The sequence below is a fragment of the Hemitrygon akajei genome, chromosome 30 (assembly GCF_048418815.1).
Source record: "Hemitrygon akajei chromosome 30, sHemAka1.3, whole genome shotgun sequence".
In the NCBI taxonomy this organism is placed as follows: Eukaryota; Metazoa; Chordata; class Chondrichthyes; order Myliobatiformes; family Dasyatidae; genus Hemitrygon; species Hemitrygon akajei.
The window spans coordinates 17,183,493-17,210,453 of record NC_133153.1 but is presented as its reverse complement, the minus strand read 5'-3'; the positions used below and the strand labels follow the sequence as shown (position 1 = coordinate 17,210,453).

General features: G+C 42.7%; 1 protein-coding gene across 5 annotated transcripts in view; it reads right to left on the bottom strand.

The window, feature by feature from the left end:
- Positions 1 to 26,961, bottom strand: part of LOC140718840 (multiple C2 and transmembrane domain-containing protein 2-like) — a 431,322-nt gene that overhangs the window by 378,326 nt on the left and 26,035 nt on the right. Inside the window, exon 2 of one of the 5 annotated variants that reach the window (XM_073033049.1) lies at positions 12,568 to 12,720. The exons of 3 other annotated variants lie outside the window; for them this stretch is intronic. The gene's annotated coding sequence lies outside the window, so the exon portion shown is untranslated. Of the gene's footprint in view, positions 1 to 12,567; positions 12,721 to 19,549; positions 19,616 to 26,961 lie in introns of those variants that run through there. One more of the 5 variants, XM_073033052.1, reaches the window with a different exon arrangement.

The following is a 26,961-nucleotide window of genomic DNA, read 5'->3' as shown; positions in this document are numbered from 1 at the left end:
TCAGCAGATCAGGCAGCATCCGTTCACTCTGCCTCCTCCTCCAGCTGCCTATCACCTCTCTCTTGATTCTGCCTTCTTCTACTACACAGTGCTTTCCCCTTACATTCCTTCTTCGCCTCTCCTGCCTATCCCCTCCCTGCTTCCCCTCCCACACCCCTTGATCTTTCCTGTGATTGGTTTTTCACCTGGCACCTACCAGTCTTCTCCTTCCCACCCTCCCCCACCTCCTTTATAGGGCCCCTGCCCCTCCCTCTTCAGTCCTGACGAAGGGTCTTGGCCTGAAACTTTGACTGCTCGTTTCCATGGATGCTGTCCGACCTGCTGAGTTCCTCCAACTTAGATTAACAACCATCCACAATTCCAGGACATCCCAAACCACTTAACAGCCAATTATGTGCTTCAGAAATGTGGATGCTGTTAAGAAATGTTGGTTGAGAAATGTATTATTGAAGTAGTATCGCGAAGAACTTCATTTCAGCAGTAAGCTTCCTTCAACTTTGCGCAAAGCATCTCCAATTCTGAGAAAACTTGATGACTAACTTTGATCTTTGTATCTGATACTTCTATGGAGATCTCCAGTAGAGGGTGAGCATAACACTCTGCATAACAAACTGGCAAGGCCAATTTCTTTCACTGTAGTTTCCACAAATCTTCTTTTGAAGGTGGGAGATGCTGTGGAAAGTCCCTTCTTAAGTTTTAGCCAATAAACAGGGAACATTTTCCTCTTGGAAAATTCATCCATTCTGAACAAGTAACCTGCGAACTGTCGGTCCACGTTTCTTGGCAACATAGGGCTGAATATCTTTCCGTTCAGATCAAAGAGCAATTAATTTGCTTAAACTAGAGGCAACTTAATGTGGAGAATTAACATTGGAACTCGTATATCTTTGGGATGTGGGAGAAAAATCCACACAGTTACAAGTAGAACATGGAAACCCCACACGGATAACACCAGTGACCAGAATTGAACCCAGGTCACAGGAGCTGTGAGAGAGCAGTTCTACTAGTTGTGTCTCTGAGGCATTCTAGGACCAGAGAGCGGGAGTGACAGGGTACCAGTTCAAAATGACCGAGATAAAAGTGAAAGGTAGGAATACATTGTATAGTAACAGACATCAGTGAATGAGGCAGATGATTGTGACAGTCAGAGTGGAATTAAAACTCACTCATGAAGCCAGCATCTTACACTTACTGTCAGGCAGGACGTACAGAAACCGTTAAGTTCCACACCATCAGTTCCATGTACAGGTACTTCCCTGCAACCATTCAGTTCTTCAACGAACCAGCATAACGGGATCCCACCACCAGGCACATCTTTCCCTCCCCACCCCATCCCACTTTCTGCTTTCCACAGGGATCACTCCCTACGCGATTCCCTTGTCCATTCTTCCCTCCTCATTCATCTCCCTCCTGGCACTTATCCTTGCAAGTGAACAAGTGCTACACCTGCCCCTACATCTCCTCTCTCACTACCATTCAGGTCCACAAACAGTCCCTCCAGGTGAGGCAACACTTCACCTGTGAGTCTGTTGGAGTCATATACAGTGTTTGGTGCTCCCAGCGTGACCTCCTATATATCGGTGAGACCTGACATAGATTGAGAGACTGCTTCACCGAGCCCCTACATTCCTTCTGCCAGAAAAAGCGGGATCTCCCAGTGGCCACCCATTTTAATTCCGCTTCCCATTCCTATATGTCAATCCGCGGCTTCCTCTACAATCACAATGAGGCCACACTCGGATTGGAGGAACAACACCTTATATTCCATCAGGGTAGCCCCCAACCTGATGGCACGATCATCAATTTCTCAAACTTCTGGTAATGCACCCCCTTCCTCAACATTCCCCATCCCCTTTTCCCTCTCTCACCTTATCCCCTTACCTGCCCAGCGCCTCCCTCCGCTCCTCCCCTTTTCTTTCTTTCATGGCCTTCTGCCCTCTCTTATTAGATTCCCCTTCCCCATCCCTGTATCTCTTTCACCAATCAACTTCCCAGTTCATTGCTTCACCCCTTCCCCTCCTGGTTTCACCTATGTTTCTTCCTGCACCCCTCCGCCTCACCTTCTAACTCTACTCCTCATCTTTTTTTCCTCCAGTCCGGCTGAAGGGTCTCAGCCCGAAATGTGGACTGTACTCTTTTCCATAGATGCTGCCTGGCCTGCTGAGCTCGTTCAGCATTTTGTGAGTGTTGCTCAGATTTCCAACATCTACAGATCTTCTCTTGTTTGTGATTGGGCAACCCTTACCAGTACAGTTCAGCAAACTATAATCGCTTTAATCACTTTGCATGTGCTTTTTGTTCTAGCTGTGTTCTTCCTTGTAAAAATTGTATAAAACATGTTAAATCACCATGGCAATCCTGATTTTGCTCTATCAGAGGTAAATGGAACTGGAAAAGTCAACAGCTAAATACATCTAGATTTCTAAGCTCACTATTATGCTCCTCCTTCCACAGAACTTGCAAAACTATTTTGTTAGATGGAAAGCTAAATATTGCAGAAATCCAGAACAAAAAAAAGTTATCATCTGCAGGTCTAGCAATACCTGTGGAAAGAGAAAAAAAAAACTGATATTTCAGATTGACAACTTTGCATCAGATCTGAATCATAGTTCTTCTCTCTCCCTCCACAGATGCCACTTGGCCTGCTGAATTTTTCTCCAGGTGCTTCAGATTTCAATTTATTTTTGAGGCTTTTCAATCTGCAGAATATCCTATGTGTCCACCATACTTGTATGCTACTGCAGTACATAAGATGAAAGTCAGCCCAAGAAGCTGCACCACCAAACAGGATATAGATGGAAGCAGCTGCCAAAACCAAATCTATATCAAAGCAAGTTAAATTATTAACACAATTATACTGTGTGTAATGAATCATAAATAAATGAGAACTTTGTAATATACACAATATTTTGTTGGCAGCTGGCATGCCATTAAAAGATCACATGTAATGTGGCTCTAGCTTTATAACAATCAATTAACATCTTCCTTGGTGCCCAATAAGATTTTGGTGAGACTGTTTATACGTGTCATTATATCATTATATGCCGTGGGTGATCATAGCTTTGACCATAATTGTTCTTGGCAAATTTTCCTACAGAAGTAGTTTGCCTTCTTCTAGGCTGTGTCTTTACAAGACGGGTGACCCCAGCTATTGTCAATAACTTTCAGAAATTGTCTGCCTGTTAACCAGGTCTTAGGATATCCACCAGCTACATATGGCTTCATGTGACCCTGATCAGGAGCTAAGCAGGTGCTACACCTCGCCCAAGTGTGAACTACAGGCTAGCGGAAGGAAGGAGCACCTTATACCTTCTCTGGTACAGACGTATCTCCACCCCTCCATCCATCTATGCATGTAGGGAGAAACAAAATTGAAGACCTTCTGTTTCAAAATTCAAAAAGTGAGAATAAAGGGGACCTTTTCTGCTTGACTGCTGGTGACTAGAGGTGTTCTGCAGGAGTCAGTATTGAGAGCACTTTTTTTTTTTTTTACACACATTATATGTCAATGACTTGGATAATGGAATTGATGGCTTTATGGCCAAGTTTATGGATGATACAAAGATAGGTGAAAGGACAGAGAGTGTTGAGGAAGCAGGGCATCTGCCAAGGACTTAGACAAATTGGGAGAACGTGCAAAGTGACAGCCGGAGTACAGTGTAGGGAAGTGCAAGATCATGCACTTTGGTAGAAGGAATAAAGGCATGGACTATTTTCTAAATGGGGAGAAAATTCAAAAATCAGAGGTGCAAAGAGTCTTGTTAGTCCTCATGCAGAATTCCCTGAAGGGTAACTTTCAAGTTCAGTCGGTGGTAATGAAGGCGATTGCTATATTAGCATTCATTTCAAAAGGATGAGAATACAAAAGAAAGGATATAATGCTAAGGTTCTGGGCCCCTTATCTAACAAAATATGTGCTGGCATTGGAGAGGGTCCAAATTGGGTTCATGAGAATGATCCTAGGAATGAAGGAGCATTTGATGGCTCTGGGCCTTTTCATGCTGGAGCTCAGAAGAATGAGGGAGAATCTCACTGAAACCTGTCAGATATTGAAAGGCCTAGATAGAGTCAAAGTGGAGAGAATAATAAACACAAAGTACACTGCAGATGCTGTGGTCAAATCAACACATACAAACAAGCTGGATGTCCTGACGAAGGGTCTTGGCCCGAAACGTTGACTGTTCGTTTCCATGGATGCTGCCCGACCTGCTGAGTTCATCCAGCTTGTTTGTACGTGTTAATGTGGAGAGAATGTTTTCTATAGTGAGACAGTCTAGGACCAGAGGGTACAGCTTCAGAAAACAAGGAACATCCACTTTAAGATAAAAGATGAGATTTAAAAAATGTTTCTTTAGCCAGAGAGTGGTGAACCTCTGGATTTCATTGCCACAGACTGCTATGCAGGTCAAGTCACTAAGGCAGAGTATGATAGGGTCTTGGTTAATCAGGTGTCAAGGGTTACAGAGAGAAGACAGGAGAATAGGGGTGAACAAAAGAATAAATCTGATACAATGGAATGGTGGACCAAACTCAATGGGTCAAATGACCCAACCCTCCTATTCCTAATTGTTCATTCTGTCTATCTATCTATTTAGATGCAGTGTGGAATAGGCCCTTCCAGCCCTTCAAATCGTTACCCTAGATTTAATCCTAGCCTAATCACAGGGCAAGTTTCAAGGACCAATTAACCTATCAATTGGTAGGTTTGTAGACTGTGGGAGGAAACTGAATCACTCAGAGGAAACCCATGCAGTCACAGGGAGAACGTACAAACTCCTTACAGACAAATTAAACTCTTCTTCGGCTTCCGGCCAGGTACAGGTATCAATTATAACCGACAGTTCAATGACAAACTCCACCATCTGCATCAGGGATGGCAGAGTTCATCATCGAAATGTTGGTTGTAATTAATACCTATAATCGGCTAGAAGCCCAAGAAGAGTTTATTCATCATAAACGTCAGGAGAGCACTAGATAGTTTTTTTCCACTGACAGGTCACTGGTACTGTAAAGTGTTGTGCTAACCACTATGCTACCATACAGATTGTGTATACGCACACGTTTTGAAAGATATTAGTGGACAGAAAAAAACCCTCTACTGCAATATTTGGATCAATAGAAAAAAAATATTTTCATCTTTTCCCAGCCCACCCTCTATTGCAGAATGCCAGACACTTACAACAACAAACAGGGCATGGAACTGAGTGGACAACTTTCATTCATAAAGCTCAAGGACCTAATTTTCCGACAGTTGATAACTTCACCTATTGCAGGTCCTCAGCTATACAATATGCAAAACCAGCAGAGAAAATGCCTTATCAATAGCAGTTACACCAACTATCATTACAAACAAGATTCAAGTTGGGTCATGGTCAATGCCCTCAAAATAGCCTCATTACTGCTGTTTTCGTCATTTAGGCCTTGTATTTTTGGCTGGAGCTGAACTCTGCACAACATCCTCTATAACTGGAACCTTTCCTGCTTCGTAATATCATGGAATTCCCTGAGATTTTGATTTGCTGACCTCAAACAACACCTCCAGCCTGTGAGCTGTTAATCCGTGCCATATTTCCACAATAGCTGATGTATCATATCCTTTCAGAGATGTCACATTCAGATTCTTGGCTACAACACCAAAGTTTATTCCAGGTTCATTTATACACTCTTAGGCTATATTTAGTGAAGAGTTGGTTTTTATTTACACAAAGTTCAAACTGTCTGTAAACAACTATTTAACATAACAGTACCACGCAGATAATTGAATTCCCGTTCCCCTCCTGACATGACGGTCCATGGCCTCTCTGGTCCAAGATGAAGCCACCCTCAGGGTGGAGGAGCAAACCTTATATTCTGTCTAGGTACCCTCTAACCCAATGGCATGAATATCAATTTCTGTTTTTGGTAAAATAATTACCCCCTTCTTCTATTCCCCACTCCAACCTTTTACTTTTCTCATCTACCTATCACTTCCCCCGCGTCCCCTCCTATTTCCTTTTCTTCTATGGTCCATTCTCCTCTCCAATCAGATTCCCCCTTCTCCAGCCCTTGACCTTTCCAACCCACCTGGCTTCACCTATCACCTTCCAGCTGGTCACCTTCCCCTCCCCACACCTTTTTATTCTGGCATCTTTCCCCTTCCTTCTCAGTCCTGAAGAAGGGTCTCGGCCCGAAACGTCAATTGCTTATTCATTTCCATAGATGCTGCCTGAACTGCTGAGTTCCTCCAGTATTTTGTGTTGTTGCTTTAGATAAGTGAATGAAGGAAAACTACAAAATGACATAAAAATCTGAATTCAGAAAATACAGGAAACACTCAGCAGGTCAAGTAGGATTTGAAGAAAGAGAAACAGAGTTAATGTTTTCAGGTTCTGGACCTGTTGTCATAACCAAGGAAGAGAGAAAACAAAATCATGCAGGGAGGAATGGATAGGACAAATATCTCTGACAGAATGAGGCCAGGGTTGCCATGGTGATAAACTGTGGATTGATACATCTGCTCAACAGTTTAATGAGGCATGTTCTTCTGCACACTGCAGTGTGAGAAAGCCTACCAACTGTACTGTCCGCTGCCCAAAGACAATGCCACATTGCCTTTAGTGTATCAGAAACCACAGCAAAGACAGCATGCAATGGCTTATCAAAACTGATGAGATGCAACAGCATTCTCAAAATGACACCAGTTGTTCTCAGACATTAATCAAACAAAACAGAGATGCCAAATACAATACTGGATGTGTCATTTTCGCAGGAATAGTTTCTGTATAAAATTGATGAAGCCACAATCGATCTTTCAACTTTCCTACAAAACTTCAGTGTTACTGCATGAATGGTCATTCAACTCACCTCAATAGTATAAAACCAGCCTTTAGTTTACAGCTCTCCAGAGTGGGGAATTCCAAACATTCATTCACATTTGGATGGACAAAAACGTCTTCACATCTCCACCCTGAATAGCAAACATCTTATTTTGAGCCAGTTACAGACAGCCAGCCAGAGGAAATGTTTTCTTTCTCAATCTTGTTTAATTAAAACCAAATAACATTTGGTATTAATCAGTTTAAAGCAGATGGGAGAATAAAGTGGACAAGCTGTATAACTTAAAGGAAACCAATGATCCTCACTTCCCTACACATATCATTTATCTTACTGCTGTTTAGGAGACATGGCAGTCGCGTGTCAATAAAAATAATAATTGTACATCAAAAGTTGGTGGTAAGGATTTTGGAGCTGCCTAAACGTTGCACAGGGAATCTTATCAATACAAGTTTCATATTCTATTTCAATTTCATCATGTTTCATTCAGTCCCCAAAGCCAAAACTTTAGGAACTTTGAGCACAAAAGCCAACATGAATGGAATTGAAATCCTGGGCCACATTAGGGCTTCAGGTCTTTACCTAATGAAAAGATGTAAAATTTCAAGAGCAACTTGGTTTAAAAGGTTCAACGGTTCATTCTGTTATCAAATTATGTATGCAACATACAACTCTGATTCATCTTCTCTAGGTAGCTATGAAATACAGAAAAACCACGGTGTCGTTGTAAGAAAAGTCTCCAACACCTCCCCCCAGCATGAAAAAGAAGAAACAAACAAAAACTTGCAAACCCCAAACCCCAGCTCAATCCCTCCCTCACACAAAAACTAACAGGTTGCCCACCCAGAAAATGGCAGCTACAACATTAAACACCAAATCCCCAACTCCTGTCAAAGGAGGAGGGATTAAACTCCGAAACAGTTGCAATGTATTTGGTGAAACTTATGTTGCCATGGTAAATTGATATCGATCAACACATCTCTCCTCTTAACAGGAACTTGTGGTTTACCCAGTGATAAAAGTCTTTTAATCTGGTGATAAGTAACTATTGCTGAAGTCAGGGACACCCAAGCATCCCAGCCAAACAGCTTAATTGTGAAAAGGATAGAATATTAATTGGTTCCGTTAGTGACTAGAGTCCTAAGTTTTGGTGTGTAATAGCAAAACTATTTCTGGCACTTATCATTTGTGGTAAACTTTCCCTATAAAAAAAGTTGGCTGCAAGTCGTTGCTTGAATTCTGCTGCCTAGAATGAAGGCCCAAACAAATAGCTCTATGATGTGTCACACAGCTCTTTTCCAAGAGGAAAGTGATTAATGCTCAGTTGGCACGGACAACAACATCCAAGACATTCACTTTAGTTCATGTTGAACAGTTATCTGTGAGGCAAAGGTGTGACTTCAAAAGAATGGACCACATATTTCCCTCAAGCCATGGCAGATCTTTCCAGCTTGGACCACTGTAATGATTCTGCAAAGTATTTACACTCAACAGGAGCTAGAGTCAGATTTCTTTCTCCAGGGGATGTTGCTCAGTCTTGGCTCACCAATCTCAGCCTGAACTTGCACAACGTTTATACATGATCATACAAAAGGAAGTTAATTTATACAAGAGGATAGCACCATCTTGGGCAGCACATTAACACAGCCAATAGATTTGTTCCTCCAGCTCCAGTGACCGAGTTCAGTCCCTACCTCTGCTGCTGACTCTGTGGAGTTTACACGTTCTCCTTGTGACCGTGTGCACTTCTCTGTGAGCTTCAGTTTCCACCCAAAGTTGGTAGTCATTTGTAAATCACCCCTGGTGTAGGTGGATGATGGAACTGAGGAGGATTTGAGGAGAATAGGTCACAGGGAAAATGGGGTGCTGTCAGTGGGTATTAAATAAGAATGTGTTCCAAGTTGGCCTAGACTCAATGGGATGAATGGCCTCCAACATTGGAGAGATATGAAGGCAGGCATTTAAAACTAAGGTCAGAAAGTTCAATGGTTCCATTTAATATCAGAGAATTTATACAATACACAAGCCGAAATTCTTACTTTCCGCAGGAATCACTGAAACAGAAGAAAAAACTCAAAAGAATGACACAAAAAGCGTCAGAACCCCAAAGCCCCCTGCCCCCCCACGCACCTGCAGCATCAATCCTCCCCTCCCCCCATTTATCCTACCTTCAAGCATCAGCATACCCACCAGCCACCATACAAGCAACAGCAAGCCTCCAAAGAGAGACCGCGGTCTACAGTACATCAAAATCTGACTGTTCAAAGTGTTGAATCTCCGGTTATGGAAGGGGAATCACAGGAGGTTTTTAAAAAGGAGATTGCGAAAAGGTCAGAAAATTAAGGACGCTGTGGGAGCGGCATAGAAGAGGAGTTGAGGTCTGGGGTAAAAATCAACAACAGTCATACAGAATTGTGGGGCACGCTTGAGGGGAGGCTTGAGGAAGCCTCCTGCTTCTATTTCCTTGCGGTCTTGTATTTTTCACAGGAGATCCCATTGTAAGTGCATTCTAAATGACAAGCGGTGTGATTTATAGATAACCAATGGCCAAATAAACAAATAAAGTGGGAGAAGTTTACAATTTTATGCAAACAAATTAAAAAGTCGACTTCACGCAGCACTAAAAACTGTGACTCATTCTGCACTCATTTACCTTGACTCCTACCGTATTCATTAATAAGCAGAAGCCTGGAAAGGAAGCAACTGGGAGATGATGGCACTCACAGCTTTGTGTGAACAAGGGAATAGCACACTGTACAACTCAAAGCCAACAAGGGATTCACAGGATAGACATTCCACAGTGAGGAAGACAAAAGGAGCTTGCTCTGCTGCCCACTCTGCACTCCCACATATTCAAATCATTGCCCCCTCTGCATATCGTTTGATTATTCAGAGGACACCAAGCATATTTAAGTGATGCCTATCATCACACCAAACACAATTCTGAGGATTGAAATATGCAAATAGCATAAATAGCCTGCTCTTGAGTTAATTAAAAGGCTATCCCTAAATTAGGGCAACACACACACAAAATGCTGGTGGAACGCAGCAGGCCAGGCAGCATCTACTGCAAACTTGGGCTTGTAGTATAGCTTGTGCATATAGAACACAGAGATTGCTCAGCATAAGACACAGGGCTTTGCCGATCTGGCCTTGAAGCAGAGAGGTGTTCATGTGCATGAGCTAAGGCATTCTGAGGGCCAGAATATACAGATGGGCAAAACAGGGATACTGCAGCCAAAGACATTTTACTTCAGCAAAGGTAGTCAAAGGGTGACTTGATTTAAAATGCTGATGAAATTCAACGGACAGATGTAAAGAAATCCTTACTCTTGGAGCACAGCCAAAAATACAATGGCAATGAAGACTTCATTCCAATAGCAGGACTGCAAGGAAAAGAGGCAAAAGGTGCACTTAAAAGAAAGTGAAGTGACTATATATAAAAATATTTAATATGTTACATTGAATGAACGAGATTAAATTTTCTTGCAGTTCTGTGTATTTCTCGGAACAGAGATCAAAGTACCCATTCATAACTTAGCGGCATTAGCAACACATCATTACTTGCAGAAATCTCTACAGGAGTAAAGGCAGGCCATATTCCCACAGTCAGAGATTCATCTATAATTACAATATTTTAAGTTCCTCAGGTTTCCCCAAAATATTAATGGTTCCAAGGCACAACATAACATTTCTAGGTGCAGATAAACCCTTCACAAAATTTAACCAAGGACAAAAAAAATTGGGTACACTCACCAAGGTGAAAACAACTGCCTTTCCACACAAAACCTCCTCCAACACAACAGTTAAAAATCACACCATTTGGCTATTTCTGTGATGTTTCTATCAAATCATTGGCGTTCACTTACAATACACCCAGTACAGAAAGTGCTTGAAGCAAGGAACCAAAAACTGAACTTCCTTGGATTGTTAAGTCTGAAGATGGAACTTTCCATGGAATGAAGTGTCCTTCTGAAACTGTTTTTACCACAGCAGTGAAGTGTACTTATTAGCTTAATTGACATCACAAGGTTCTGAGAGACTGCATTGTGAAGCAATTATTTTTATAAGACCATAAGGTATAGGTGCAGAATTAGGCCATTTGGCCCACTGAGTCTGCTCTGCCATTTTATTATGACTGATCCACTTCCTTCTCTGCCTCAATCTGCAGCCTTCTCTCTCTATCCCTTCATGCCCTGACCAATCAAGAATCTATCAACCTTAAATATACCCAATGACTTGGTCTCCACAGCCGTCTCTGGCATCGAAATCCACAGATTCACTACTCTCTGACTAAAGACTGTCAGGATGTACAATATACATCAATCATCTGGGCCACGTCATCTTGTCACAACTACCATCAGGCAGGAGGTACAGAAGCTTGAAGTGCTACCTCACCAGGTTCAGGAACAGTTGCTTCCCTTCAACCATTTGGTTCATGAACCAACCAGCACAACCCTAATCATTCCAGTTTAGCAAAACTATGACTACTTTGCACTACAATTGACTTTTTGGTTCTAATTCTGCACCTTCTTGTAAAAATTGTGTACACTGTTTGCGAATGCTGTTTATCCTACGTGATGTGCCTATACTGCTGTTGCAAGTTTCTTTTTACTGTAGCTGTGCATACAAGAACTGGCACCTATGACAATAAGCTCTGACACTGACCAGGAATTGGGGGGGGGGGGCACTCTTGTTGGCAAGCTCAAGTTTTTTACTAAAACCCTCGTTTAGGACCACCAGTGTTCAGTTACTTCCTCATGGATTCACAACAACCGTTCAACATCTTGCCCTGAGGTACAGCCAGTCATTTAACACGTACCAAGGACACAGGAAGAGATCAATCAGTACCCAGTCTTTGCTGCCCATCTGTCCTAGTCTGCTACCCATTTCCCGGTAATCAGTTTCTTCTCATGTCTGTCAACACCAGACCAACCCCCTCCCAACCACTATACACTTTTTCCTGCCATCCATCTGCGCTGAAGGATAATCTTAAATAACCCTCTTTTATATCAAAAAAAGGATTTTGAAGAAATCTGAGTTCCTGTGGGGAAGACATGTGGAGAACGCCACACGCACAGCACTGGAATCATGAATGAACCCAGATAAACCTCTCTAATATCAACTCTCAGAGCCACCGGCTTCCCATCACCCCATCTCATCCAACCTTAATCTGAAATGTCACCTTTTGCTCGAACAGTCTGCACTAGCTTGAAAGTGGTTGAGTAACTATGAGCAGCCAAGTGGCATTAGCAGGAGAGCTATTGCCTCATGATTTCAGAGACCTGCGTTTGTTTAATCCTAATCGCTTGTGCTTTGTCGGACACTTTGTATTGTGCTGGAATTCATACTTAGGGTTTTCTTCCAGTGTTCCCGTTTCCTTACACTTCCCAAAGTTGACTGGCCACTGTAAACAAGTTGAGGTGTGTTGGAAAGTGGTAGAATCTGGGGAGAGTTGATAGGTACGTGCGGAGAATAAAAGACGGAATTGGTATTGTGTGAGCGGGTTCTTGATGGTCAGTGCAGATTCAGTGGACCTGAGAACCTGCTTCCTCACTGTGTAACTCCCTAAGTTACAAATCAAAAAAGTACAAGGATTTAACTGTCTGTTTATCAAACAATCAGCTTTCATCCTAACTATTTGAAAGCCAGAGCAATGTGCTACTTTAAAATAAGTAGCAATTAGTTTAAATCATCAACATCAAGAATAAACATTGCAGGGAGGGCTGCGAGGGAAAAAGTCACAGCACTAACTTGAACTTTTTGTTTTGTTGCACAGAGTCTTGCAATTGTTTCATCAAATTTCCTCTGTGGACAGAATAGTATTTATATCCAAGCCTGTTTATTTTTGAAGTGTTTATGTTCTGGCCTCTAGAGGTGCAGTTCATTTTGTATGGACATCATTTCCTGTAGGTAGATAGATAGATAGACATCTTATGGATCCCAAAGGAACTTACAGTGTCACAGTAGCATTACAATTGCACAGATATACAAATATTATAACAGAAGTAAGAAACAATAAAAAAAATTACGTCAAACTGCCTAACAGGAGTGGAGCGTCATCGTTTCCCTGGCTATAGGTTGAGTCATTATAGTGACCAATGGCCCAGGGTAAGAATGACCTCACACAGAGCTCTTTGGAGCAGCACAGTTATCTTAGTCAATTACTAAAGGTGCTCCTCTGTTCAGCCAAGGTGGCGTGCAGAGGATGAGAAACATTGTCCAGAATTGCCAGGATTTTCCGTAGGGTCATTCGTTTTACCACTGCCTCCAGTGTGTCCGGTTTGACTCCCATAACAGAGCCAGCCTTTCTAATCAGTTTACTGAAGCTGTTGGCATCACCTGTGTTGATGCCATTGCCTCAAGATACCAAGGAAGCAACCAATTTTATTTGTACAGCACTTTTCAATCACAAGGCAGTTCAAAGCGCTAGAACAAGATATAAAAATCAAACACCAAATTTGTGACAACATATCAGAGAATAAAATCGTATAAAAAATAGAAATGGCAAGTGTAAGTTACAGTGCAGGAGATTCTAATTAAAGGTTACAGCAAAAAGAAAAGTTTATGACTCAATTTAAAAGAGCTTAAAGGTGGGGCAGACTTCAGATCCTCCGGAAGGTTATTTCAGATACGTGGAGCATAGTAACTAAAGGCTCTTTCACCATGTTTAGTTTTGTCCCTGAGGATGGTAAGCAGACCTGCCCCAGGTGACCTGAGAGCTCAGGAAGGTTCATAATGCAGCAGGAGATTAGAGTTGTATCTTGGCCCTAGACGACTCAGTCCTTTATAAACCAATAGCAATATTCTAAAGTCAATCCTGATGGACAGGAAGCCAACATAGCAATCTAAGAACTGGAGAGAAATGTTCTACTTTCTTGGCCTCAATGAGGATACGAGCAGCAGTGGTCTTAATGAGCTGCAGCTGACCGAGGGATATTTTATAGAGACCTGTGAAAATGCCATTACAATAGTCAAGCCTACCAAACATAAATGCATGGACAAGTTTTCTAGACTTTACTGAGATATAAGCCTTTTAACTCTCATTATATTTTTAGGATGGCAGTAGATAGCATAGAAGGTTGTACTGGTGACAACAGACTAGTAGAACATGTGAAGAAGAGGCCTGCATACTCCAAAGGACCTCAGTCTCCTCAGGAAGTAGAGGTGGCTCTGGCCCTTCTTGTACACAGCTTCTATGTCGGTGCTCCTCAAGTCTGTCATCCAGACGCACTTCCAGGTACTTGTAGGTCTTCACCACATCCATGTCCTCACTATCAATACTAAGAGGGAGCAGGGCATGATTAGTCTTCCTAAAGTCCGTTACTATCTCCTTTGTCTTACTGATGTTGAGCCGCAGATGATTCAACTTGCACCATTTGACAAAGTCCTCCAACAGGGCCCTACATTCATCCTCCCATCCTCCCTTTATACAAAACTATTGCTGAATTATCAGAGAATTTCTGCAGATGACATGACTCTGTGTCAAACCTAAAGTCCGTGGTATACACAGTAAACAGGAAGGGAGCCAATAAAGTCCTCTGAGAGGTCCCAATACTACTTTTAGACAAGTCTGACACACAGCTCTGAAGCCGCACAAACTGCTTATATAAGCTGTTTGTATATCATTTCCTGCACGGATATTTTGATTTGAAGCACACAATGGAAAGACACGCATCTCCATCCTCTCTTTATTTGCAATTGAAACAGCAATATCTTTTGACAAGAAAGACCTCATTAAATACCCTGGAACAAAGCTTCCGTCCTGGGTGATTTTTGAGAAGGTGCTTAATTTTTCATTCTTCTGACCTGGCAGTGCATGTGTACAATGCTTGGCAATGAGTTAACTCACCTTCAAAGGCATCACTGCAGACTGAAGGAGGGTCTGAACCCTGTAGGCCACAATGCCAGATACCGATCTGAGGGACACTGATCACTAAAACCTGGAAGTGAGGTCAGAATGCGACGCATCTATCGCACCTTCACAGAATCCACAATTAGCATACTTGTAGCATGAACCCGTGCCAGAGCTGATCCGGCAAGAATGAGAGTGGCTTTTGTTCAGCACGAAGCTGAGGTGCAAATGGAAAAGCTCATATAGACGTGGAGGGAACTCATGCAGAGGCTACTTCAATGTGCTCAAGGAGGAACGTGGAGCTGAGGCTGCCTCAGCAGGGTAAAATGTGTATGAAACAGCAGCCCAACCTAGAGAGTGGTGAGTCTACAACCAGAATCAGTCATCACAACAGCTAAGACAGCTTACTGAAGAATATGCCTAATGCACTTTGGGAAAGAAAAAAGACAGTGTTCCAGCTCTACAAGGAGAAACTGTCCACACCACACAGCTAACATGCCTTTCATATAGTCCAAGGTCTACAGCAGCGAAGACCCACAAGAACCCCTTCGGCAGTTTTATCACAGCAAAGACACGAGTCGAGAGTCGTCACTAATGCCAATCCCTTCTGCACAGACATGGACAGATAGAACTTCCATCCATCCCAGAACACACATTTGGCAAACCTATCTCCACAGTAGGTCACTAACTAGGACTGAGCTTCTTGAACGCAGCAAGAGGAATAAATCCTAGAGTGGAGAAACTACCACACATTATGCAAGAAGAGTAGATAACTAAAAGGTTCAAGCATAAAATGAAGCGCCATGCCCCCATCTGCTTTTTTCATCCTTTGCAGAATTTGTCTGCCACCAGCAGAATTGCAAATGACTCTGGCTTTATGCTCTCAGTTTTAGGCAGCACCTCATTCAAAGAGGCCTTCAGCAGAAGCATGGAAAGCCAGAACCGCTATCGTGGTCAACAAAATCTGAGTAGAAAACTATTATAAATCCAACCCCTGTCCATAAGAAACCTCTTATTTACTGTTCACCACCAAGAACGACAGTCTACAAATCAGTGAATTAACATGATTCAAGGACAGAGGAAGCAGACAGACTAATTGTCTTTGTTCTTGCCGCGTGGTTGAGGATGGAGGCTGCCATTTTGTGAAGACACTCTATTCTCCATTTTGTAAACTTGGCATGCTGGGCTTGATCAATGTTTTAAAGAAGACACAATGATACTTCACGTAATCTGCAGGACTGGAGATCATTTCCAAATAAGAAGTTATTCGTGAGATGTTCTTTGGCTGGATATAATATGCAGATTTGTGAATGTTGGGGTTGGTGCCTGCCCAAGGTGATTCAAGCTCATTGCTGATTGAGAACAAAGAGCCATACATTATCCACTATCACTTGATGGGAAGAGGGCAATAAATGGATGCTGGCTTGGAGCAGAGCCAATTACAAGATGTTAAAGGTCAGGCACATGACCTGTGGCCAATGACACTGGAATGCAATACTTGAATTGATAAGGAATGGATAAAAGTGGATGCTTCGTGTGTGCTGGCAGTGGTAACTTCAAAAAATAACCATCGCAGATACAAGCGCAAGCAGCCCTGCATGAAACACAGGGCATAGGCCACCAACAGCAGCTCAGCAGAGTCCCCTTTTCTGGGACAGTCTTTCAAGTTGTCCCCCAGTCTTTCAAGTCTGCTCGGAGTCCTCGTGCGCTTCAGAGCTGTGTCCGACACAGTGAGGGCAGGTATCAAACTAATCTTCCACAGCTTCCTCTTGCGACAGGATCATCGAGGCAACCTCAGATTCTTATGGTTTTGTGACCACCAACTGGACAGCGCAGTTTGTGAGTACCACATGAGTTTTCACATACTTGGTAACAGTTCCTCACCAGCTGCGGCCTGGAATGGCCTTAAGAGGGCAGCTATCGAGGGAGAGAAGGAATTTAGTGCTGAAGCATGGAGGTACATAGAAAGGCATTTCTATGTGGATAATGGTCTTAAATCATTTTCTAGTGCAGATGAAGCAGTCTGCATGCTGAAAGTAGCACAGGACATGTTGGTGCAGTCTAATCTCAGATTGTATAAGATTACATCCAACAATGCTAAGGTCAGGCCACCCGTCTCATCTGAAGATCTGGCCAAATAACTACAGACTCTTGAACTTAGACCAAGACCTCACTCCTGTGCAATGCAGTCTGGTCCTTGGATGGGACTTCACTACGGACACCTTTATTTTCCAAGTCACTGATGCCAAAAACCCTTTGCATGTCATGACGTACTATCAACTATCAATAGCCTATTTGACCTTCTTGGATTTGCTGCTCCAGTCAGTAACCAGGGACACTTCATGTTCAGAGAGCTGACCTTTGACACTTGTGGATGGGACATCACACTCCCTAAAGAAAAACATGGGCAGTGGCAACAGAGGTGTTCTTCCCTTCAGGATCTTAAAGGACTAAAATTCAAAGAACTTACATAACAATTCCACTATCTACAGCTCAAAAGAAAGAGGTCCACATCTTCTGTGATGTGTGAACTAATGCTATCGCTGCAGTTGCATACCAGAAGATGACAGACGTGACTGGATATAGTGAAGTTGGGTTCATCCTGGACAAGGCACAGCTTGCTTCCAAAGCGGACATCACCATATCAAGATTTGATCTCAGTGCTGCTGTTCCAGCCATTGAGATGACAGAGACGATGATCAAAGAGCTCAACACAAGACCGGATGATATCAAGTTCTTTCCCCACAACAATGTTGTGCTCAGTTATATATTTAATGAAACAAGGAGATTCTATTTTTACGTACATAATAGAATCCAATTTATCAGGCGATGAACTCGGAAAAGCCAATGGAACTATATTCCTACTGACCTCATCCCGGTTGACCAAGCTAATCAGCTCACCCCCCTCCTCATGGGTAAATGGCCCAGCATTCCTGTTGATTCCCAACAGGAACACAGTCAGCAGGAAGCTTTCAACTTAGCCAACTCTGAGCCAGATTAGAAATACATCCTCTGGTGTCGACCAACATCACTCACTTTTCTCCGCTCCAACCTGGCAGTACATGATTTGAACGCCTTTATCAGGGCAGTTTTCTGGATCTCACATACTGCTCATTCCTCTACAGGAGTAGCCAAAGACAACATTTGCAATGGTTGGCACATTTGTGAGCAACCTCTCAGTGCCAAGTAACCGAAGAAAGGTTAGAATCCTTCTTGTTGTTCAAACACAGGTTTATGCAGATGAAGTGGAGTGCAACACAAAGCAGGAATCTCTCCCAAAACAAAGTCCCCTTAGTAAACCCCGTCATTTTTGACTCTGCAGGGCTACTGAGAGTTGGATATAAATTAAGAAGGCACAACTCACTTCAGAGGAAACTCACCCACTTGTCATTTCGGGTGAGCACCATGGCACCTCCCTGCTCGTTAGACATTACCAAGAACAAGTGTGTCATTAAGGCCAATATATTCAAAGTGAGGACAGTTAAAGGCTGTGTAGTGAGGCTGTTTTCAAGATCATTTGCTGAGACTGTCGTTCTTAATAAAAGACTGACTGAAATTATCATTTGTCTTTTAGTTTCAGTAATCAAGTTTGACATCCTATGGATGGAAGTGTTCTGGCCTCTAGAGGCACAGTTCATTTTGTACGGACAACATTTCCTGTTTTTCATTTCATTTCCTTTATGGAATCCTTGATTCGATTTGAAGCACGTGGTGGAAAGACATCCATCTCCATCTTCTCTATTTTCTCTTGAAACAACAATATATTTTCACAAGTAAGATCTCAGTAAAAAAAAAACCTGAAGAAAGCCTCCATCTCTAATGATTTTTGTGAAGATGCTTAACTTACTTCGTAGCTTTCTACACACACACAGTGAGGGCAGTAGAGTTTTCATTTCATCAAACCTTGGTTAACAGCTTCATAATGATATTAGATGGTTAAATATAAGACCCAAAGGAGCTTTGAAGAAACGCTTTATACATCAGGTTCATTGTAGGCTGGACAAAAAAAAAATCAAGAAAAATTAAAAGTATCTTGACTTCTCTTTTTCTTCGAAGCAAAAATCCAATAAATTCTGACCCACGTCTACATTCAGGTTTTTAATCCAGAAATTTAGTTTCTTGAATAACTGTTCAGTCTTTCTAAGGTTTCTCAACTGAACCGATTTGTTCTTGCTGTTGTATTTGCCTTTTTCCCCTCTCAGATCTACGCAAGTCAGAGGTATAAACAGCTCAGTCACTGAGCAGAAGAAAATGAGCAATCCAATATTACAACTGCAAACTATTGTTTGTCCCACAGACAGATGGTAGCTTTGCTTGGAAAATAAACCAAGCTGCATTTTGACTCATTCTGAGTGCGCAATTCATATCGGTCAAACTGGTTTCATTCCAGTAATGCCATCGGAGTCAGCAGAGATATACACTACTTCGTACCAGACTCCCGTTTACACATCAACTTTTGCTGCCTTGTGAAATAATTCATAGCAAACAGACAGCTTTTGAAGAGTAATCATTGTTGCAGGAAAAGTGGCAGCTAATTTACACAACTCCCAAAAAGAACTATGTGATCATCGCCAGGTAATCTAATTATGTAACACTGGCCAAAGAATGAAATTGTCCAGGACAGTAGGAAGATCTCTCCTACTCCTCTTGAAGAAATTTAAACAGCTAACCATGAAGGAAAATGAGCCTCCACTTTAACATTTTAAAAGTGCAACCTCCATTCACTATTGAAAGGGCATCAATCACCTCACAAAATATCTAGTTTGAACACAGAAATTAACCATTCCGCCCACACCTCCCCACAACCTTCATCAGCTAAGCCATTGAATGCATTGTTCCAAACCCTCCCCACAGCCACCAACGCACACCATCATTACGTACCTCGTTTTCCCCAACTCCACCTGGTCATTACAAGAAACCACGACAGCAGTAAATCCCAGAGTCATCCTGTTTTGTCTTCATTTCCAATTTTACCAATATTAATAAACAGGGAATATCTTTCAATATCATAGTTGCAATGTGGAAGTTGTTGTATCCTTTTTTCGTGGGGGGGGGGAGCTAATTTACTTTGCTCCTGCTGTGCTTTTTTATTTATTTATTGAGATACAACGTGGAACAGGCCCTTCTGGTCCTTTAAGTCACGCCGCCCAGCGATCGCCCGATTTAATCCTAAATCACAGGACAATTTACAATACCCAATTAACCTACCAACCGGTAAGTCTTTGGATTGTGGGAGCAGACTGGGGCACCCGGAGGAAACCCAAGCAATCACGGGGAGAACGTACTAACACCTTATGGGCAGCATCAGGAATTGAACCCTGGTCACAGGTACTGTAAAGCATTGTGCTAACCACCCCACTACCGTGCTTGCCCATCTTCAGTTTCCTTCCCTGGAATAACTAAACCTGAGATACCTGTAGCATTCTTGCCTCTTTGGGAGGGATGAAAATTACACAATTCTTCTGCAACTTGGACAAACCTTGTTGTTCGTGCTTTAGAATTGACCAGCATTAATTGGTCTCAATCCATGTATTGTTTTCTACCCTTTGGGTCAAGGTGGAGGGGAGTTGCTGAGGCAGTCTCACAGATGACACTGGCCATGCCCCAGTTTTGGTGGCTGGGTCATTACCGTCTCTCCAAATGTTCCTATCGATGCTCCATTTCCTTCCCACATCCCAAAGATGTGCAGCTTGACAGGTTGATCAGCCACTCTACATTGCCAAGAATGCAGCTGAGTGGTGAGATCCGGGTGGGTGGAGCCAATGAGAATATGGGAAGATTAAAACAGCATTAGTATAATTGATGGCATGTGGAAATTTGTGGGCTGAAGGATCTGAGAGTGTTTTATGAATCTAGGTGTCATGCAGAGTAGGTGGGAGAGTCATTGTTCTGGATTGTATACAAATTATCAGGGGTAAAGGGCAAATGCAAGCAGGCCTTTTACACTGATGTTAGGTGGGACTACAACCAGAGGTGATGGGTTAAGGGTGAGAGGTGAGAAGTTAATGGGAAACATGAGGGGAAGCTTCTTCACTCAGAGATTCATGAGAGTGTGGAATGAGGTGCCAGCACAAGTGGTTCATGCGAGCCAATGTTTCAATGTTTCAAAGAAGTCTGGATAGGTACATGGACAGTAGGGATACAGAAGGCTATGGTCCCTGTGTAGGTTGCTGGGAGTAGGCAGCTTAAATGGTTTCAGCATGGACTAGATGGGCTAAAGAGCCTGTTTCCGTGCCATGCTTCTCAATGGCTCTATGACTCCGTTGGTCATGGAGAGCAGAAGGGAGGATAAACTACATTCACACAGAAATGACAAGTAGATTGTCACCACTCTGCACACTAGCAAACCCAAACAACATGGGCAACAACCCCTGCCAGCTTCCTTAGACAATACTGTCAAACTCAATGTGCCAGCATGAAACTTGGAGTCTGAAAGTCACCAATCCCAAGCACAAGATCTAAAATGATACTTAGTGTAAAACAGCAGGCTGGATGGCCCTTACTCATGAGATCTTGAGCCAGAAACATCACATTTCTCAGTGCATACAAGCTCCCAAAGCACAGTTCAATGAAAGATGAGGAAGAGTTCATTCAACCATAATTAAAAAAAATCACTCGTTCTGAGCTATCTTCCTGCATAAACAGGAAGATCTACACCACCAGTAGATTTACACCACCAGTATTTGACCTAAGTGGAGAGATGACCCAATTCTCAATACTGGTTTCCCCCATATTAACTCCTCTCTCACCTGGCAAGACTTTACAGCATGTGCAGAATTTATCTCATGGGCCCAGGATTTCTGGTACTGTAGTTTTCACCAAAAACTCAAAACAGGCAAAGAGACCAAAATGCTACGGGGAACCCATGTGCTCAGTCACCAAACTGTGGCCAAAGCTGGCTCCAGCATTCACGTGTTATTTTTTAACGGTAAGGCTGTGGAGAATTAATGGGATAACATAACCCAACATCATGAACATGTAACACAAGTCAGCGAGCTACCTGAGCATCCTTCAGCTCATAATTGAAAAAAAATGGATGACAGGCAAAATCAAGGACATGGGGAGAAACAAAAAGGACAGGGACAGATAGGGCCCAATTCAAAGGGCCCTCCCTATCTGTCCCTGTCCTTTTTGTTTTTAGGGTTCAACCCAAAAGTTCCCAATTCTTCTACAAAAAACATTGGTTTTAATTGTCTGGATGAGGGTTGCTGCAAAAAATGATGCTTCCAGTTGCACAATGGAACTTTAAGCTGCCCCAATAATGTATTCTGAAGAGTTTTCAACTTAGACATAATAATTAAATATTAAAATCAAAATTAAATATACGAAGTTACAGATTTACTTACAGGACTACACACTAAATACACACCTCAGTCCTTCCAGGTGAGGCGACACTTCACCTGTGAGTTGGCTGGTGTGGTATACTGCGTCCGGTGCTCCCAATGTGGCCTTTTATATATTGGTGAGACCCAACGCAGACTGGGAGACCATTTCGCTGAACACCTACGCTCGGGTCCACCAGAGAAAGCAGGATCTCCCAGTGGCCACACATTTTAATTCCATGTCCCATTCCCATTCTGATATGTCTATCCATGGCCTCCTCTACTGTCAAAATGAATCCAAACTCAGGTTGGAGGAACAACACCTTATATACCGGCTGGGTAGCCTCCAACCTGATGGCATGAACATTGACTTCTCTAATTTCCGTTAATGCCCCTCCTCCCCTTCTTACCCCATCCCTGACATATTTAGTTGTTTTTTTTTCTCTCTCTCTCTGCCCATCACTCTGCCTGTTCTCCATCTCCCTCTGGTGCCTCCACCCCCCCCCCCCCTTCTCCCAAGGCCTCCCGTCCCATGATCCTTTCCCTTCTCCAGCTCTGTACTACTTTTGCCAATCACCTTTCTAGCTCTTAGCTTCATCCCACCCCCTCCAGTCTTCTCCTATCATTTCACATTTCCCCCTACCCCCACTACTTTCAAATCTCTTAGTATTTCTCCTTTCAGTTAGTCCTGACGAAGGGTCTCTGCCCGAAACGTCGACAGTGCTTCTCCTTATAGATGCTACCTGGCCTGCTGTGTTCCACCAGCATTTTGTGTGTGTTGTACACTAAATATTTACTTCAGTTTTTAAGTCCTTGATGCAAACTAAATGTCTCTGAAAGTGCTACATTATCTGAGACGCAGACACTACATAACTCTGCTGAACAATAAAAATCCGTGCTTAGAGAGGAAGAATGCAGAAGCAAAAGCTGCAACATTTGTAAACATCCAATTTTTTAAGTTCATTTTTGTAGTGACTTACAAAGCAAAGACAAACTGGGTTGGCCAATGCCAATTGGTCCCCCAGTCGCACGCACGAGTTGATCTAACAAACCAGTCTTCCTTCCCTTAGATTATAGACACTCATTTCTGATCCTCAATGCACCAACCACTACATCGGTGTGCCCAATTTGGGGTCCACGGACCCCTTGCTTAACGATATTGGTCCATGGCATAAAAAAAAGGTTGAGAACCCCTGCAGAAGGACATCACTAGTAACAACCTTCCCCACCAACACCATTCCTAAAACAAGAGACCCAACTGCTCTGTCAATCTTTTCTCCACACTCCCAGGACGTTGTACAGTAGCTTCCAGTAATATTGCATTGGAAAGGGTTAATTTAGAAAACAATACCAATTGCTCAGCTTTGTCCGGTTTAGGGATATGGAGCAGCTACAGAAAAATGATACTCCGTTACAGCTCAAATCCATTTTGGGTAAAAGAAAATGTTTACTTAACTGTATTGAGCATTCGGTCTCACCTGACAGATGGATCAATCTGTCCAGCCGTTAAAAATACAAGCAATCTTATGACAAGAATGGAAAGAGGTCAGGAGATCTGCATGTTTTATTAGCAATAAATACAAAGCCATCAGCCAGAAACATCAACCCTCTCTCTGCACAGATACTGCCGAGTCTTTTCAGCAATCTCCCATTTATTCCAAGTTAGACCCACGGTGTTAATTCAGCAAAGGAAGTCAAGGGTCTGTCACGGAACTCGTAGGCTGGGTGGAAGGCAAGAGGCAAGAGGTGTTGCTGGGCGCTGATGAACCAGCCTGCTTGTAACTGCAATCCTGCCACTACCACCACACCACAGGAAGAAGTGGTTGGCCTTCATCCCAGGACAGAAATAATCACCATCGTCTGCCTGCTAAGATTTGCCTTCTTGCTGCTATGGTTACCCTGCTGCCTCGCTGATACATTCCATTCGTGATAAGATTCAGGATTAAATTGATTTCCACCCCCATCCCACACACCGCCACATAAGCGTGTACTGCAGCATCAGATAGAGGCTAATTTAAATTTGGAGGCATACAGAACTGAATACACCAAGAGGAGCCTTCTCTGATTTAAAGGACAATCAACAATTAATGCTACAACTGGATTCTGCTAATTTTAAATTGAGACATGCAATTATAAAGCAAACAAGGACTACATCCACAGAACAAGATGAATGTAAACCTATGACCTTCTGCACTGCCAGCGATGAATCCAAGACAATACTACTGATTAGATAACTGTAGAGCAAGACAAAAATCACCCTTACCACAGGCATTCCCTCTTTTCTCCCACCTCTCTTCCTTCCAGGCAACTTCAATCATGGTTACCAGACCTAGAAACATTTATCTCTGGTTCTTTCTCCACAGAGGCTGCCTGAAATCATCAGTGCCATCTATTTTCATTTCAGATTTCCAGTTTTACTTTGATTTGAGAGACAATACAGCAAATAATTCTCAAATCCACGGAGAGGTGGTGATCAGCATTCAACAGACCGGACTGGTGATGTCCAGCCCCCGGCACTGAGCTGCAAGTGGGGTCGCTGCCAAAGTCCATTGCTCGAGTAAATATCTACAGAAACCTATGACCTAATGAAATGGTCACCAGATTTTCTTAATGCACGAGGAAAAGAAGGAATATTAAAGTGAACAAGCAAAACACAAAAGGCCGAAGGAACTCAGCCAACATGTACGGAGGGGATTAAACAGTTGACATTTCAGTCCAAGACCCTTGATCAGGACTATCCAATTCTGCTGAAAATAGTTCAAAGTTCAAAGAAAATTTATTATCAAAGTATGTATATGTCACCAAATACTACCCTGAGATTAATTGTTTTGGAGGCATTCACGGTAGAACACAGAAATACAAAGGAATCCATGAAAAACTACAAAGAAAGAAAGACCAATGTGCAAAACAAGCTCTCTCTCTCCATCACTACAAACACCAGCCTATGCATTCTCAGCGTTGCATTGCTAAAGGTACCATGTGGTCAGGCAAAGGCTCGAAAATAAAAAGCATTTTCACTAAAGCCAGAATCATCCAGCTTCACTGCCTCCTGTATTCTTCCTGAGAAAGGAGAGAAATGAGCAGGTTTGGGAGGGAATGCATTTGGCACCACTACAGAACAGCAGATGCTCCCTGTAGATGAATTTTCCTCAGCCAGATCACGTTCTCTCAATCATTGTTGCTCTAGACTTAGGGTGTTAAAAACAGGATCTGAAGAAAGGATGACTAGATTGCAAGGCAAGAAAAGTACAGCTGTTGCTTTATTCAGGAAGAAGAGATACGTGCACCAACGTGTTCGTACTGCTTTGTTAAGAACGCAGAAAACATTTGAGTTGTAGCAGGTTCAGATGGTCTAGGATTTTAATTTGCAAGATCGGTGTTACCAGACACATACTTGGGTGGTATGTATTATGTCACATAGATTTAACCTCGTGCACATGTGCACAATAACATTAAAAAATGCTCTCAGAAAAGGGAATGGAAAACCTAATAGTCTGAGCCAATCACAGGAAGGGCACAGAACACTCTGCAGTTATGAAGAATCACACAGTCAGTCAGTCTTCACATAGGAACACAATGGGCCATTTCCCAACAGGGGCTCGCCCTGCATACATAGAACTGTGAGGTTAGCTAACCTCACAGGTTAGCTGTGAGGTTGAGCAGTTTCTCAGAAGAACAAGGACATCTGAAGAATTACAGTCAAACATAACAGAAGTTCCGTGACAGATATGCTTTCTGAGCCTAAGGTAATTTGACACATCCCTCTGCCCATTATCAATTTTTTATGGATGGGCCACACAGAAGGTGTCCCATCTGGGAACATCATGGTTTGTTATGCCAACCACACTGCTCAGGACTGCAACAGACTCAGCTCAGCACATCACAAAAACCAGGCTCCTCACCAACGACTTTGCCCAGACTTTCCTGCTGCCTCGGTAAAGGGCGCCACGGGAGTTCAGAATACAATTCCGGCACTGTCTCTAAGGAGTTTGTACGTCCTTCCCATGAGCACATGGGTTTCCTCTGGGAGCTCCGATTTACTCCCACAGTCCAAAGATGTGCTGGGTTAATTGCTCGTTGTAAATTGTCCTGTGATTAAACTAGGCTTAAATAGGTGGATTGCTGGGCACTGCAATTTGTTGGGTTGGATGGGCCTATTCTGCATTGAATCTCCAAATAAAATAAATAAAAGTAAATAATCAAAGATTCCACCCACCCATCTTCTCTCCCCCTTTTATTAGGCAGAAGATACAAAAGCCTTAAAGTACATATCACCTGCTGTTCTAAGCCTATTGAACAGACCTCATACTATGAGAAAGATTCTTGATCTCACTATCTACTTCATTATAGCCTTGCAACTTACTGTCTGTCTGCACTGAACTTTTTCTATAACTGTAACTGCATTCTGTTGTTGATTATTCCTTGTGCTATCTCAGCATATTTATGTTTTCAAATTATCTGTACGGATGGTATAAAATTAAATGTTTCATTGTATTGCGGTTATAAACTGCGATTTCAAATCAACTTTCTCTCGCGGTAAAAAACATTAATGGACACAACCTTAAAACCTCTCACATAAGGAAAACTTCAAGTCTTTTGGGCTGTGATCGGATGTGGACTTCAAGGGAAAGAGTTCAAAGGCAGAAAAATGCTGAGATGCTCCAGGTCACCAAAGGTGCTCAATAGTTTCCTCTTCTTGACTGCATTTAGCATCCAGGCAAGAAGTAGCGGTGCCTCAGAGTGAAACTATCGATAAATCCAAAAGAGCATCCGTCAGCAATGGTACAAGTCTACAGACAGCAGCCATGAACAGAAGCAGTCAATTCTGAGGCATACAGTAATGTTCCATCACTGACATCCAGGATGTACGGAACCAACAAAACATCTTCAATACAACCCCAGAGAGAAAAAAAACAATTTGTTTTGGGCTCTTCATTTTGGGAAGACAACATGAAAATTGAAATCTTTGGA